This window comes from Myotis myotis, unplaced genomic scaffold, assembly GCF_014108235.1.
Source record: "Myotis myotis isolate mMyoMyo1 unplaced genomic scaffold, mMyoMyo1.p scaffold_m19_p_3, whole genome shotgun sequence".
In the NCBI taxonomy this organism is placed as follows: Eukaryota; Metazoa; Chordata; class Mammalia; order Chiroptera; family Vespertilionidae; genus Myotis; species Myotis myotis.
The window spans coordinates 55,957,080-55,972,192 of NW_023416335.1; the positions used below are offsets into that span (position 1 = coordinate 55,957,080).

A 15,113-nucleotide genomic window follows, 5' to 3' on the forward strand; every position below is an offset into this window, starting at 1 on the left:
ACATCAAGGAAATGCAAATCAAATCCACAATGAAATATTACCTTATATCTGTTCGAATAGCTATCATCAAGAAGGTAAAAGACAATAGGTACTGGCAAGGATGTGATGAAAAGGGAACCCTTTTGCACTGTTGGTTGGATATAAATTGGTCCAATCGGTATGGAAAACAATATGGAGGTTCCTCAAAAAATTAAAAATAGATCTACCGTAGAATCCAGCAATTCCACTTTGGGTATATACCAAAATAAATGAAAATAGGATTATGTAAGAGATATATGCACTCCCATATTTATTATAGCACTAATAATATCATAATAGCCAAGATATGGAAAAACCTAAATGCCCATGAATGAATTAATGGATAAAAACAATGTGATATAGATTATAGATATAGATATAGACATAGACATATAAATATATATACAGGGTGTCCCCCCAAAAATGTATACACTATTTGAATAATTATTAATTCCAATGGGTTAAATCTGAAAAGAAAGAAACATCAACTGAGCTATCAGCTGTAAAGTGTGTATCATTAAGACATGAGAAAGGGGAATATTATACCATTTGTAACAGCACGGATGGACCTTGAGCACCTTAGCTCATAGATGCAGAGAAAAGTGATTGCCAGATACGAAGGTGGTGGGTGAAAGAAATGGGTGAAGGGTCAAAAGTAAATTTAAAAACATTCCAGTGTTAGAGAAGACAGCCAGGTAGGTAAGCTGCACTTAAGGAATGATAGGTGAGGTGAGTATGTCCCTGATTGGCTGTACCACAACCTATACACACACATTACCTTCCTACAGAGGGGCTAACAGCTCCTGAGATTAAAAACCCATTAATATAATAAAGAACAAGATTGACTTCATAAACCACAAATGAAAAATATACTCCATTATGTCATAATCATATCATACATACTGTCATAAATTTTCAAGTGTAACTGGGTAAGAAAATTTTCACTTCCATATCATTGGTAGTCCATTTATAGATAGAGAAGAATGCCCAGTTATTGCTAGTACATATTTAATGTGAAAGAAACTTGAGAAATCATTGAAGAAATTTAGTAACACAAGTCAGGTGATCTGACTTCTCATTCAGGTCCTGTTACTCTGGTCTTGGCAAGTTGCTTAACATTTATATATTTTGTTGTCCTCGTCTAGAAAACCCACGAGTTATGCTAGATGAGCCTATGCTTTTTCCCATTGAAAATTATGTCAATTAGATCTAAGATTTACACGAAGCTAAAATTTTAATAAAATTCCTGGCAGGTTTATCTACATTCACTCTCTATCCTGACATTTAGAGTCAACCAAATGTTTTACTACAATTTTTACTGATATCATATCTCAGTTTTCTCCAATACTTTAAACACTGGAGTAAGCAAATATCAAAAAACCTATGTCTGCATTATAAACTGTGGGAGTGAAAGCCAGTTTTAAATTTGATCACAGTTCATGAAAAATAAAATTATAATCCACAAATGTTAAATTTTAGCTCTCTGGTTACTATAAGTTTGAAAGCCAACTTGTCAAAGTCTTCAGTAATCCTTCAGGAATTGAGCTCTACACCGCCCTGAGATGCACATGACCTGGTCAGCAAGGGAAGCAATGAAAACTCTAGAACTCATTAGAGCCTGGGACGCTATGGGAAACACCCCCTCTGAAGGACAGAGAGCTGCTAGTTGAAAATTTGAGGAGCCCCTGAATTGAAATTGAGCCCCTCAATTTCAATTCTATTTGCAGCTTTGTATCACATATAGAAACACAGTCCCACAAGTCAATTTAGCTATTATTTATCAAGGAAAGCCTGTCTAAAATAACCTTTCTATTCTTATCAAAGGGCTTTTAAAACTGGTTTTTCAGGACTAGGATATGAATAGAAATTGAAAATTGCCCCATACACATTATAGTAATCAATTCTTAGGTTACATTATAGTAATCAATGCTTAGGTTAGAACTCAGGGTAAAGCATAGAGAAGTGAACCAAATGTGCATGAATTTCTGTGAAACCACACCTCCGCCCCCCCCCCCCCCCAATTTAATCCCACCCTGATTCATTCCTTGGTACATTAATGCAAAATATGTGATTTTCTTAATGGGGAAAATAGAATGGGTAGGGAATGGTTTTGGTACCTCTCTCACAGCTCAGTGACTTGTACTGTTTTTAGCAGTAAAAAACAAACAAACACAAATATAACATTATCTGTAAAACAGTAGAGTTTATCCTTTCACTAAAAGCATCATCTGTGAAAACAGGGAGAACCTTTTTTAAAAAAGTTTTTTATCATCACTTGAGGAAATAGGCCAGGGGGTGCTGGCCCCTGGACTTAAAGCATTTACTATCCTGTGTCTGAGAGGATTCACTAGCTGACAGCTCCCACGGGGAACTCAAAAAGGTTCTCATCACTGAGATGCCTGCAGATGTGTAAAACTGTCCATGTGATCTACATCACAACAAGGAATAAGGAGCTGTGGACAAGTGGAACAGCCCACTGGAAGTTGTCAAAATTTAACTGGAAAAAGACAAAGTTAATCCTAAGTTCTAATTTTAATCATTTGCTTAGAAAACAAAGAAAGTTATGCAAGTAAAGCAGACATATTTGTTTGCAAATATGATTCCAACTTACCTCTCTTGACTGAAAACCAGGACTTTTTGTCTGAACAGCCTGCCTGACTCCCGAGGCGGGTCCAGCTGAAGCGCCTGAGCACCTGGAGTGGGCTGAGTGGCGCTTCCACTTCACCTGCCCGCGTTAATGAGCAGTTCAGAGGCTTCTCCCTCCGGGGTGAGTCATTCAGGGAGGAGGTGGGTGGTGTGAAAGAGGGTGTCACCTTGTACAAATACCAATTCAATGAAAACAGGCTCACTCCTGGACCTTCTGTCTCTGGTGAATTCTTCTTATAATTTATGGCCTTGTTTGGCCAAAAACAAAAGCGCTGCTGTGATCACTTTTTTAAGTTAATATCAGCAACACACATGACTAAATCACTGGCAAGGTGGCACAGAACTCAATCTATTTTGGATTCTCTTTCAAAAACCAAAACAAAGCACTCGGGGTAGGAGGAATCTCTATCTGCCCACAGTGACTGAAGGCTGAGGCACAGACACACCCAAGGAAGTACACTGCCCAGAGGAACCAAGATCTCTTAGGAGAGAAAAGTCCTTTGGCACCTTGAGATCAGAACATATGAAAGGAATCTGTTACACAAGTTCTACACATGGAGTATTTTGTAAAACTATCAGAGGAAAATACATTCTGAGATATAAGGGTTCTGCTCCTTTTGTGATTTTACCTTGTACACAAATGTGAAAAGGATGCTTCCCACTGTTTTCACATCTGAGGGCAGCGGCAGACTCCACTGTCAACACCTGCTCTCGCGAGGAGGGAGCAATGCAGAGGGCCGTGCTAGGAGGGGCTCCTAACGTAGGGGTTCTGAGCTGTGCCTTCCACAATGGCCAGGGAGGCCTTAAAGAGGCTGAGCAGGTCTGGAACAATGCTGAGGGAGCCCAGGTCATGGGAGTTTCACCTTCATTCATCTGTCACACCAACAATTAACCAGCACTCCCAGTTTCAAGACAGCTCCTGGAAACCACAGGCTAGCTGAGCTATAGTCACAGAAGTGGCTATAACAAGAACCAGAAAGATTCGGATTGGAAGTCACAAGCAATTGCAATATGCAGTCGCTATGAACTGGGACATGACTTTCTTAATGTGCCCTTTATTCTAGGCTAAGGAATTTGAAAATCTAAAATGGAAAATGATTTTTTAAATTATATCTATCCATACATATATACATATACATGTATATGTGTGTGTGTGTGTATGTGTGTTTATTCAGCCCTTTAATGGAATTTTATGTATGTAAAATATTTTAGAAATATGTTTTCAATTTCTGTGGTGCTCTTAAATGTTGGTTAGATTGAGGTTGGATATTAATACTACAGATGAGAAAGTTAAAAAGCCCCAGTATGATGTGGCTGAACTAAAATTATAAATTAGAAAGCCCAAATGAAAGACTAAAACAGTTTTCAGAACTGGCTTCTAGGGACAAGTAGTAACTTTCATTATAGAATGTTTAAATGTATGTTTTTGTTCTTCATAAAATATAGAACCAGAAACATTTTGTACCTTGTAATGAAGTAAAATACACTACTCAAAGTACATTGAAGGCTTTTGAGCTTTTAAGCAATTATTTCTGCATGTAATTGAAGGTTTCTTTTATTTCATGGACCAGGAACCCATACCACTAAACCACACCAGTGTCTTTTCATTTAGAACCAAACCTTTGATTCAAAAAAAGAGCTAATTCTAAACACTTGGGAAAAATTCAGACCTACTTATCACTGAGCAGACATTCAGAAAAAAAAAAAGCCAAAAATTAAGAATCTCAGTGTGAAGAGGTCAATTAAGAATGTGCCTGGGTGTGGAGGTGGCAAATAGGTTTGGCCTTGGTTTCACTCTGGACTTCCTTGAATGGGGAAGTCTTGAGCATACTTAGAATAACTTGACTTCACCACACCTATTTCATTGTGAGTGTTGGAGCACCTGAGGTCTGTTTGCAGGGGTGGGGAACATCCAGGCTGGGGGCCATGTAAGGCCCATGAAATCATTTGGTCTTAGCCCCACCAAGGCATTAGGGGTGAGTTAATTAAATGTTCGACCAAATACAGCAGGCTAATTGATAATTTCGTACGGCCCACAAATGATCCTATATAATAAAGGCCTAATATGCTAAGTGTCCTGTCGTCCAGTCAGCCGTTCAACAAAATCAAAGTGTAATATGCTAATGATATGGTAAGGCCGCTCAACTGCTTACTATGACATGCACTGACCACCAGGGGGCAGACACTCCGACTCCACTCCGACTGGTAGGTTAGCTTGCTGCTGGGGTCTGGCCGATTGGGACTGAGCGAGATGGGCTGGATAAGCCCTGGAGCACTCCTGTGGTCCCTCCCCGGCTGGCCAACCTCCAGCGTCCCTCCCCAGCCCCGATCATGCACCAGTGGGGTCCCTCAGCCTGGCCTTCACCCTCTCACAATCTGGGACCCCTCGGAGGATGTTGGAGAGCTGGTTTCGGCCTTACAGCAGAATGACCGATCGCTATGACAAGCACTGACCACCAGGGGGCAGATCCTCAATGCAGGAGCTGCCCCCTGGTGGTCAGTGGGCTCCCACAGGGAGAGCAACACTCAGCCAGAAGCTGGGCTTATGGCTGGCGAGTGCAGCAGTGGTAGCAGGAGTCTCTCCCGCCTCTGTGACAGTGCTAAGGATGTCTGACTGCCGGCTTAGGCCTGCTCCCTGCAGGACTAAGCCATCATGAGACATCCCCAGAGAGCTCCCAAACTGCAAGAGGGTGCAGGCCAAGCTGAGGTTTTGGAATGGCAAATATTTTTCTCAGGTGCCAAAGCCAACTGCTTGGTGCTGGCTGCCTAGAGGGATACGAGGTTTGTAGACAGCTTCGGACTTACCCAGGAGAGTGCCATGGTTTATTAGCAATGTCTGCCACAGGCCTCAGATGGGGGAGTGTTTGCTGACCCTTCCTCCCAAAACAGGACAGTGCTTTTCCTATGTGTTGTATCCAAAGAAATAATCAGCCAAGATGAACACTACATAATAATGAAAATTATATTACTACGTAATAATAAAAATAGCAAAATGTATGTAGCACTTTTAATGTGCCACGCATTTTTCTAAACACTTTTTATACGTTCATTTAATAATTGTTATTAAATGATAGTTTCCTCCTGCTATATTCTGAATGTTTGTGGTTCCTCACACCCTGACAAATTCATCTGTTGAAGTCCTAACCCCCAAAGATTGGGAGCTGAGACCTTTGTGAGGTGGTTAGGTCAAGAGGGTAGAGCCCTTATGCCTAGGGTTAGTGTTTCTATAAAAAGCCCTACAGAGCTCTCTGGCCCCTCAGCCATGTGAGGGCACAGCAAGAAGGCCCCAGCTATGAATGAGGAAGAGGGCCCTCACAAACACATGCTGGCATGCTGATATCAGACCTGCTGCTTCTAGAGTGTGAGAATCAAATTTCTGTTGTTTTTAAGCTGCCCAGTCTATGGTATGCTGTTGAAGCTGCTTGAATGGACCAAGATACCTCCTCACCCGTGAAAGATTCCAAAAGTGGTGCTAAAAATGCAATCTTATATAATAAAAGAGAAACATGCAAATTGACTGCACCTCTGCTACACCCACAAGTCATGCCCACAAGCCATGCCCACTAGCCAATCAGGAGTGAGTATGCAAATAAACCCAACCAAGATGGCAGCAGCCACAGAGCTGGAGTGAACAGGAGGCTTGGGTTGCCCCTGGCTATGGAGGAAGACAAACTTCCCGCCTGCCCTGGCCGGCTGTGGGCTCCGCTCAAGGCTACAAAGTTTCAATTATAGAAGATAAATAAATCCCAGATACCTGCTTCCAGCTGCTGTGGCCTCCGCTCAAGGAGGGTCTGGGAGCCTGGGTTGCCCCGGGCCATGGCCAGCCAGCAAACAGCCATCAGCCACTCACCCAGGCTGGCCAGGCACCCCAGCAGGGACCCCCACCCTGAAGAGGGTGTGGCCAGTCTGCAAACAGCCCTCAGCCCCTCACCCAGGCTGGCCACACCCCCCTAGCAGGGACCCTCACCCCATGGGGGTGTGGCCGGCCTGCAAACCATCACAGGCCCCTCGCCCAGGCCGCCCCACGCCTCAAGGGAACCCCCACCCTGATCCAGGACACCCTTCAGGGCAAACCAGCCATCCCCCACCCATGCACCAGGCCTCTATCTATACTAATAAAAGGGTAATATGCTAATAGACTGGGAGACCTTCCAGGAGACCTTCCGGACATTCTTCTGGACAAAGCCATGGTGGCGGGGCCCAGGTAGAGGCAGTTAGAGGCCAAAAGGGGAGGGCAGTTTTGGGTGATCAGGCTGGTGGGGGGTGGGGCCGTTGGGGGTAAGCAGACCAGCAGGGGAGCCAGATGGGGGCAAGCAGGCCATCAGTGAAGGTCATTTGGAGGTGATTAGGACAGCGGGGGGGGGGGCAGTTTGGAGTGAGCAGGCCAGCAGGGGGGCAGTTGGGGGTGAGCAGGCCAGTGGGGAGGGAAGGTGGGGGTGAGCAGGCCAGCAGGGGGGGCAGTTGGGAGTGATCAGGCTGGCGGGGGGGGGGCATTTGGGGGCAAGCAGGCCGGCAGGCAGAGTGGTTAGGGACAATCAGGAAGGCAGGCAGGCAGGCAGGTGAGCGGTTAGGAGCCAGCAGTCCCGGATTGTGAGAGGGATGTCTGACTGCCGGTTTAGGCCCGATCTCTGTAAACCGGCAGTAGGACATCTTTCGAGGGGTCCCAGATTGGAGAGGGTGCAGGCCGGGCTGAGGAACACCCCCTCCCCCATGCACGAATTTCGTGCACCAGGCCACTAGTTATATATATATAATAGAACAAATCAGCATCTCTAATCTATTATGCTGGGACTTTCAGGGGTTGAAAGATAGAGGGTCCCCAATCTCCCTCCCAGGTGGAGAAAGTAAATGTTATGTGCATGTTAAAACAAGAGACTTATCATTATGGTGATAATTACAGAACCAGTTTCTCTTTGGCTGGGAGTGGACAGAGGTGCTGCAGGAGCTGGTACATTGCTTCATCCACTTCGATGGCACCACCGTGATGCAGGTGTGGAGCACAGCAGAGAGTCCTCAGGAGCCTGACACCCATTTTCTGTGCAGACCCACTATTCACTATGGCAAAGCTCTTATCTCTTATGCCCAGGTCTTCCTTGGTGCCATAAGACCGATGAGTCAATCTCTTTATCAACTGGATAGATCACAATGACGATGTCAGGTGTTTTAAACCAGGACTCCGAGCCTGTGCTCCAATAGAGGACATAACAAGGAACCAAGAAGTCAGGCCAGAGTTCCTAAGTGAGTCTTTCTGACTCTTGATGCTTCAAACCAGCAACTACTCTTGCCCAAAGAAACCAGCAGAGATTAGGCGTGGCTTATGGTAATGATAACAATAACAACACAACAATAGTTTTAGTATGTGCCAATCACTACTGAGTGCTCTACATGTATTATTTCATTTGATCCTCACAAAAGCCCTACAATATAGGAACTGCTGTTATATCCATGATAGAGATAAAAAACCAAAAGCCCAAGGTCACATAACTGGGAAATAGATGTGTCTAAAATCCCAGGCCAGACAGGCTGACTTTGAGCCCACATTCTTGGGTATGAGGCTCCAAAGTGCCAGAAAAGAGCACAGGCACTTGGGCCAGGAGACTGCGGCCAGACCGCAGAGTGAGCTAAATTTACTGCAGGCCTGAGCCCGACTATGAGGTGACAGAAAAGTGCAGTGGCTTCTGGCAGGAAATGTATGTATATATGCATGGATGTATGCACCTATACACTCACAGCACCAACAAAAATATACCACAGCCCACATATGGTAAATCACAATGTCAGACCACAGAATGACCAGGAATCACTTCAGAATTTAGGGCCCTTGAATGATAGTGTAAATCTAACTACTAGTGTTTTTTTTTCTTCCTTTTTAAATAGACTACATTTAGAACAGTTTTAAGTTCACAGCAAAATGAAGAGGAAGGTACAGAGAGTTCCTATCTACTCCTGCCCTTATACATGCGTAGCCTCCTCTATTATCAACATCTCCCGCCAGAGTGGTACATTTGTCACAACTGATGAACCTACATTGACACATCATAATCACCCAATGTCCCTAATTTGCATTAGGGTATCACTCTTGGTGCTGTACATTTTAGGGGTTTTGATGAATGTATAATGACATGTATCTGCCATTGTACTATCATGCAGAATAGTTTCACAGTCCTAAAAATCCTCTGCGCTCTGCCTAGTCATCCCTCTCTACCACAGAGCCCCTGGCAACTATTGACTATTTTTACTGTCTACACAATTTTGTCTTTTCCAAAATGTCATATAGTTGGAATCATACAGCATGTGGCCTTTTTAGATTGGTTTCTTTCACTTAATAATATGCATTTAAGTTTCCTACATGTCTTTCATGGCTTGATAACTCTTTTTTTTTTTTTAGCACTGAATAATACTTCATTGTCTTGGTATATCACAGTTTATTTATTCATTCACTTAATGAAGCCAACTTGGCTGCTACCAAGTCTTGGCAATGTTTATAAAGTTTCTCTAATCATCCAAATGCAGTTTTGTGCTGTTGTTTTCTTAATCCTCACACATGCGCCTGGATTGCCTGGGTATGTGTCAGGAATCAAACCTGCAACCCTTTGGTGTACGGGACAACACTCTAACCACCGAACCATACTGGCCAGGGCATATGCAGGTTTTAAAAATATTATTTACACAATATTTTGAATCAGTCATTTATTTATATTTTTCAGAAATTAAACGTATAAAAGGGAATACAATGAAAAGCCTTTCTCTCCCTCCAAATAAAAAGTAGTTATTAGTTTCATCTGGGTCCTTTCAGATATATATATATATAATACAAATGTAAGATATAGATATTTCCTCCATTTTTTACACTATTGTTGTGTATTACACTGTTCTGAATCTTGCTTTATTCCTTTAATATTTTATCCTGAAGGCCTTTCTATATTGTAATTTTCACAGCTGCTTGGCATTCCACAATATGAATTATTCCATAATCTATTTCATCAATATTAGTGGACATTTCCATCATTTCCAAGCTTTTGCTAACAAACAATGCTAAAGTGAATAACACTTTACACAAATCTTTGGCACATGTTTGTACTGTATATGACTGTAGGATTAATTTTTAGAGATGTAACTGCTGGATCTAAGGATTAGTACATTTTAACCTTGGTAGATAAACGTTACCAGATTGTCCTCTGTAATGGATTTACCAACTTATCCCTCTTACTCTATTTAGCTTCTTTCACTATTTGTTCATTTAAGATATTAGGCACTCAGTATGCTTCTGGTACTCTTTCAGTTCCAAGGGATAGAAAAATTAGTGAGACCTAGTACTTGCTCTCCAAGAGTTCACCATATCTGGGGAGACAGACGTTGGATTAAATAGCTATACTGCACCAGAAGTCATGCAGAGCCATTTTCAATGCTGGGTACGGTATAGCAGAGAGACTGAGGAAGTCTACCTGAACCTGGGAGGTGATGTTGACCGACTTTAAGGTTAAGTGGGCAGTAATTAGATGGTCAAGTGGAAAAAGAGTCACTCATCCACTCTGTCTTCCCAGATCTTCTTAATGTCTTCCAGATTTCTGCTCTTCTTATGGATATAGTCACAGTTTGGCAATCTGAGCAATCATTAATCACTCCAATTAGTGAGAGAAGTAGGAGCAGGCTATAATTGGGTAAACAGGACTCACAGCCAAACTCTCCTTAATAGTGCCAACACTGAGAAGCCCTGCTTGAAAGTTTTTCTACTCATTCCTACCCACCAAACCCAGCATTTTTGCAGCCCAGCAATACTCAGGGGGCTTAAAATTTCCTAGTCTCATGGTCTTCTTTAGAGAAACATGAGATACACTACAGATATACTGCAATCCTCCTGGCCACAGGCTGAAACAAACTATTTCACAAAGATTGGAAGAATCATTCTTTCTTCCATTGAAAAACTTAGACTCAGAAATCTAATCTTATAATTAAAATCTCACTTTTATATCTAGATTGTTATTTTGTAATTTCATGACTATCATTTCTGATTTTTTCAGTTTGCAGTCAATTCATCCACTTTGCACTAGTCTCTTCATCACTAAATATTCTGTAGTATTATATCATAAGCCCCTTGAGATTAGCGACCAAGCCTTCAAATTTGTCTTTATTCTAAATACATAGAACAGTTTTTGACTCATAATAGCATTCAGTAATTGTTCATTGAATGAAGGAGTGAGGATCATAAACAGTAAGTATGAATACACAAAGAGTATCTGCCGTTTTCCAAAAATTTGGATTATCTGTTTTATAAATCTGATTTTCTTATCAGACAATTCTATCTCTGGCTAAATTATAGACTATAATATGCTCAAGACTATAAAATTAGCTCAACTCACTTGTAACACTGACTGTTCTCTTAAAACAATAGAAGGTTTCTCTAGATTATATAGAGATTGCTCAAATAATAATTACCATAGCTGAATTTATTGCCTAAGGTTAGAACCTCCTCCCTCACTCTCTTCACATCCAGATCCAATTGATGGTCACTAGCCTACCACTGCCGATTCTATCTTCCAATTCAGTCTAACGCTTACCTTCCCATTGACTCTCACCACCTCTGCTTTGGTTCCAACCTAATCATCTCTAGGGAATACTACTTTAATGACCTGCTTATTGGGCTCTTCCCTGTTCACATCTTTCCTCTGCTTTGTCAGCCTCCTTCAGGCTATAAAGATCAGAGATAAGCTCCAGAAAATTCAGTTGATAGGAACCCACTAATAGTGGCCGTTCAACAGGGAACACCCATAGCACCCAAAATGATAATGCCTAGAAATCTGCAGTTTATTACAGGAAAGAGATGCAATGTAGCAATCACATTAAAGATAAGCACCACAGCTAAGGCTGTCTCATAGTAACAGGTCAGAGGAGACACTTGCAAGCTCCCTGGAAGCTATCTTCTCCCTGGCAGCATCTTTATAGGATCCACTTGTTCAGAACAAGAACCACTGAATTCATATGAAAAAAATGCACAATAAAAGAAGGAAGGAAGGAAGGAAGGAAGGAAGGAAGGAAGGAAGGAAGGAAGGAAGGAAGGAAGGAAGGAAGGAAGGAGAGAGAGAGAGAGAGAGAGAGAGAGAGAGAGAGAGAGAGAGAGAGAGAGAGAACCAAAAGGAAATTGTGGAGAAAGTCTATAATATTCTGTACCTTTCAATTGGTAGAAAAATGTCTAAATTATGCACTCATGCACCTAACCCCCAAATCAAGCAAATTAAAGTTTTTCACTTCATGGAAAATAAATAAATAAATAAGAACACTGACTTGTGAAGAGAACACCCAAAGGGATCTCAGTGGGAATTCCTTACACCATGCTGGTCACGTAGGCACATTCCTGCTAGGTGACCAGGCCTTCTGATGTCTGTCCCTGAACAATGCTGACAAGCCATCCTGAAACTCCAAGGTGCATGGCTACTGTTCCTCAGTGTTCTCTATAATTTTGTGTATTTTTACAATTTAAAAAGCTAAACATTTTGTTAAGTAACCAAAGTTCAAAATGCATGCAACTGTTTGATTTAGTGAATTTAAAAAAAAATCTATGCTCTTAAAAATAAGTGACATTTTTAGGACTGCATCTAAAATTTGATATTTTAAAAATCATAAAATGTTGGAAACACATGAAATATTTTAAACAGTTGTTTTCTACATTCCAATTATGAGTAAGATAAACAATATTAATTTAATAGGCATGTTTTCAAAATATCACTGGTTGCTTGAGTATTGGTTACCAGCTAAGTCTTAGGGGAAACATACATAAGCTGTACATATAAGCAAACAAATATATATACCTTCATATATATGCATACCTCCATATATTCATATTCACACATGTAATACATATATTTATGCATGCATCTCATATATATTAGATTTACACACATAGAGCACATGTATATTAGATTTATATATACCCATCAATAGTTCTACCTGTACTTATCTCCCCTATTAGAATGTAAATGTCTTTTCCCAGCCAGCATTGCTCAGTGGTTAGAGTGTCAGCCTGCACATGGAAGGGTCATGGGTTCAATTCCCGGTAAAGGACACATACTTGGTTTGCAGGTTCAATCTTGGCCCCAGTCAGGACTCGTGTGGGAGCAACCATTCAATGTGCCTTTCTCACATTGATGTCTCTCTCTCTCTCTCTGTCTCTCTCTCTCTTACCCCCTAGTCGCCCCCTGCTGGGGTCCCAGCAGGTCCAGGGGTCCCCAAAGGTATGGACGGAGTCGGCGAAGAAGGAAAGACTCAGAGGCAGCGTTCAGTTGATCAGCATGGTTGGGTTCTCTTGCCAAGTTCTGGTCAGGATCTCCAGCGAAGTTCTGGTTAGGATCTCCAGCCAGGTTCTGTGTCCATGTTCTCTTTCTTGGTTCTCCAGCCAGGTTCTCCAGGTTCTCCAGCCAGGTTCTGTTGCCATGTTCCCTTGCTAGGTTCTCCAGCCAGGTTCTGTCCAGGTTCTCCAGCCAGGTTCAGTCACCAGGTTCTAGTTAGGTTCTCTTGCCATGTTCTATCCAGGTTCTGTAGCCAGGTTCTGTCTCTAGGTTCTTCAGCCAGGTTCTCTCGCTAGGTTCTGTCTCTAGGTTCTGTGGCCAGTTTCTGTCCAGGATCTTTTGCCATGTTCTCTCCAGTGAAGTTCTTCTGTCTCTAGGTTCTGTGTAGGTTCTGTGTCTAGGTTCTGTGTCTAGGTTCTGTGTCCTGTTGTCTTGTTACATCTGTATTTATACCAATTGATTCAATCTTATCAATTTCTATTCCAAAGGTTAGGGCGTTTCTTATCTCCATTCCAGGGAGTAAAGATTATGTAGCTTAAGCATGATTGTTCGTAGTTAAAGTGATTAACTACCCGCCTGGTACTTAGTTAAGGGGTTTTATTCCCTCCCTAACTTCGGGGGAAACTCCTTACCTGGGGAAACAACCTTTCTCAGAGAGGTGACCTTGGTTAAAACACATAGTGCCAAGAAGGTGAGCAAACATATTAAGAACAGTATGCCATATATGCCAGGTCCCTTGAAACAGCAAAGATGGACCAGCTCCCGGCAGCCCCCCTTTCCACTCTCTCTAAAAATCAATGAAATAATAATCCTCAGGTAAGGCTTAACAAAAAAGAAAAATGTAAACGTCTTTAGGGCAGGAGCCTAAGTGTCTACACTGGGCCTGATCTAGACAGTTCTCAATGATAATTTCTTTTCTCTCTTTTTTTTAAAAAGAAAAAGAAAACGGAGCCTTTCATTTTCCATTTATTTATTTTTTTATTGATTTTAGAGATAGAGGAAGGGAAAGGGAGAGAAACATCGATGCGAGAGAGAAAAATCAACTGGTTGCTTCTCTTACACACCCAACCAGGGTTGGAACCCGCAACCTGGCATGTGCCCTGACCAGGAATCAAACCAATGACCTTTCAGTGCACTGGAGATTCTCAACCATTTGAGCAACAATGGCCAGAGCTCAGTGATTGTTTCTTAATTGAACATGCTCACATTACCATGTGGCACATGGGAACAGGGACTGGAAGACACCTGACAAGAAAATGAAATCATCAGACCCTTTCTTTTCTTGCATCTACCTTCTCGGTATCTCAGCCTTTGATAGACTCCTTCATGCCTATGACTCTATTGTCATTTACCTCTTACACATGCTGACTGACTGAATCTCTCCCAAATTGTGTCTCTCCACACATAATGTCTGAAGAGCCCCCACTGACCAAAACTTCAGCCTCTCCCACTCATTTCCTGCACCCAATCCTCCCACCCACTTCCTCCCCCTCTCACAGTCCTTCTCACAATTCATCTCAAAATGGTCTTCCATTTCTTTCACTTTGTATAAGCAAAGTATAAATCCTGCAGAAGAGAGCAGAGATTCTAGAAAAAGTTTAATTTCCAAACATTTTTTAAACTAATGGATTAGACTTTACTGAAACAAAATTTATAACATTAATGATGTCCCTAAAAAACAGTGATTTTTAAATTCTTTGGAGTTGATGTGCATTATTATCACTTTGACTTCACAATTCCCGCTGCCAACACTCCAGTCCTCTCCTTAAAAAATTATATATGTTTATACATTCAGATGTCTACCGTAAAAACACATCTTGACTTTCACCAGTTCTAACGCTAATGCCTAAAGAAGAATAAAGAAAGTGAGGAAGTTTTCAACTAACAAACCAGTCAAATCCTTAAGGCATACTAAAAAGTAATCTAAAGACTCAACTAAATTCATTTTTATACATAAAGGCACTACTAACCTATAATTCCAAAGTCAATGCTGTTTAAAATATTACAGTTACTTTTAAAAAATGTATCTTATAGAACATTTCCTCCCAATTAGAGGAACCATCAAGATCCTTGTTCACAAACCCTACATTAGCCAATAAAATATGACAGTCCTTGGCTCTGAGCACAGAAAGAAACAAAGATTGATATGGTAGCATCAAACAGAAT

The 15,113-nt window shown here is 41.7% G+C and overlaps 1 protein-coding gene across 20 annotated transcripts in view; it reads right to left on the bottom strand.

The window, feature by feature from the left end:
- Nucleotides 1-2,783, bottom strand: part of SCEL (sciellin) — a 108,122-nt gene extending 105,339 nt beyond the window's left edge. For 18 of the 20 annotated variants that reach the window (XM_036296533.1, XM_036296531.1, XM_036296530.1 and 15 more), the window contains exon 1: nt 2,630-2,783. The gene's annotated coding sequence lies outside the window, so the exon portion shown is untranslated. The remainder of the gene's footprint in view (nt 1-2,629) is intronic. The other 2 variants (XM_036296523.1, XM_036296522.1) reach the window with 1 other exon arrangement.
- Nucleotides 2,784-15,113: the final 12,330 nt, after the last annotated feature.